The 2,033-nt window shown below is 40.9% G+C and overlaps 1 pseudogene; it reads right to left on the bottom strand.

Annotated features, from left to right (window-relative positions):
• Positions 1 to 822: 822 nt before the first annotated feature.
• On the bottom strand, positions 823 to 1,327 carry LOC148013464 (autophagy-related protein 8C-like pseudogene; annotated as a pseudogene).
• Positions 1,328 to 2,033: the final 706 nt, after the last annotated feature.

The following is a 2,033-nucleotide window of genomic DNA, read 5'->3' as shown; positions in this document are numbered from 1 at the left end:
TAATTTTGGACAGGGCAATCACGCTAGTTGACTCCGAATCTCCTCCACTTAAATCCTTAACTAATAGTAAGAGTAAGGCAAAAGGTAAGTAATCTAGAAAGACAAGTAAGATAAGCTCCAAAAAGACATAAATACCAACACTTTTTCATCCATCTTCTCATCAGCCCCCTGAAGAGAAGAGGCCCCCTATCCAAGTCAAATTCTTCAACCAACCAAAGAAAAAAGCCATTGCAAGGAGATTACATATCTTTTCAAAAAGTGATGAAGAAGTTACAAAGCTAAAAGAAGACAAATAGATGCAAATGACAATATCCTTGTATATCTACACTTCAATTTTGTAACCCTTCATTCAATGAAAAGCTTTTTGTCAAATGTAATATCATCAATGTTTTCATATGTATGGCTCAAAGCTTACAATTGAAGGAGGCAAGCAACTCATACAAGAGAAAGAGCATTGTCGAAGGGTTTCGAAAGCAATGTCACAACTTCAAAGTCCTTCATAAATTTCAGGATAGAAGATTCATCATGCAAGTAAGCAAGATGAGAAAATGATGCCAAGTTTTTGTTTAATTTCTGTTAATAACAAAACAAGGGTTCAAGATGAAGAAATCGGTTCATTCAGTTCATCCTCCTCGAATCCAGGAAAGAAAATAGAAAATCCATTAACTCTTTATCTTCCATCGTTGTTCTAGCCTTTGCAATTTTCCCTTGATAAGTTTTGGACTTATGGGTGATGATAAGAATTCAAGAATATGCTGTTATGTTATGACTCCAATGTCGTGCGAACACCCTCATCATTGTATGTTCTTCATATGTATGGTTTCAGCACAACCCAAAGGTGTTCTCTCCACTGTATGTAACATAAAGAAAGCCATTCTTATCTTTGTGCTCCTCATAGATAGCTGACATAATTGTAGCAGTAGGCGGAAGAACATTGTCTACAAGGATGAAGATTACTTTTTCTGCATTTAATTTGATCCTCTTCCGAATAACATAGTCAAATTGATCAACAGTAAGGTCAACTGGTACAAGGTACTTCTTCTTATCTATGTCTGGAATGTCACTTCTTTTCAGCTTTCTCAACTATTACACGAATCCTGTAAGGATACTTCTCACGAATCCTAGAGGCTTCAGCTTTCCTCTTCTCTAGATCATGTTCCTCTTCAAAAGAGCTCTTGGCCGTCTCACTTCTGGATGGAGACCTCAATTCCCTTTGAACGCTTCTGAAAGAAGCCGAACAGGACGGAAATTCCTTCCACTGCACTGATCTGATCCACACCAGCAACATTCAGTTTTACGATGGCCTGATTAACCTGGCAGCTGCCATAGTCCTTTGATTCACTCTGTATGGTAACCCGCGTAGTCGATAGGGTGTCTTTACGCGCATCAACTGGTTCTAGCAAGCGGACCTTGTAATCGGCCAATTGTACTTGCTCAAGTTGAGGATAATGGCCTTCTAAAGCTTTTCTTAGAGCATGACTCAGAGCGTCCACTGGTCCAATCCCTTCTGAGCTTCTTCCCCAATCCTCCCTGATTCAGCGCACCCTCTTCTTCCCTCGTCCAGCGCAGAGTACCTTCCTCCTTTCTTCCCCCCTGTTTCAATCCTCCAATCCTCTCTCTTCCTCCTCTGTTTGTGTTCGGATCTCACTCTCAGCAGATTTCCTTACGTTCCCTGATTGAACCTGTTCACAATTGCTCATCACTACCTCAATCAAAGCATAAAGATTGGCAGCTTCTTGCTGTCTCTCATTTTAACGTGTGGTCTGTAGCTGCTCAAATTCTTGCTTGACTCTCCCCAGCCTTTCTGTCGATTCAGATTCAATAATTCTGAGTTTCCCCCTCTTCCTCCGATTTCTGCGTCCCGTATTGTCCTCCTCTTTCCCTTTTTTTGTCGTTTTTCCCCCCTATTCTGCGATTCCAATTTGTATCCTCGTGTTTTTTCGCTCTGATCTTCTTCTCCCCCCAAAGCACGGCTCCTTTCCCTTAAAGCATGGCTCTAGAAAAAGCCACTATCCACATATCTTTAGAAGGTG

This window comes from Lygodium microphyllum, chromosome 26 (assembly GCF_053477565.2).
Source record: "Lygodium microphyllum isolate KBCC chromosome 26, Lygodium_microphyllum_v1.1.10, whole genome shotgun sequence".
In the NCBI taxonomy this organism is placed as follows: Eukaryota; Viridiplantae; Streptophyta; class Polypodiopsida; order Schizaeales; family Lygodiaceae; genus Lygodium; species Lygodium microphyllum.
The sequence above is the reverse complement of the archived record's forward strand: the minus strand, read 5'-3'. Positions and strand labels throughout refer to the sequence as shown.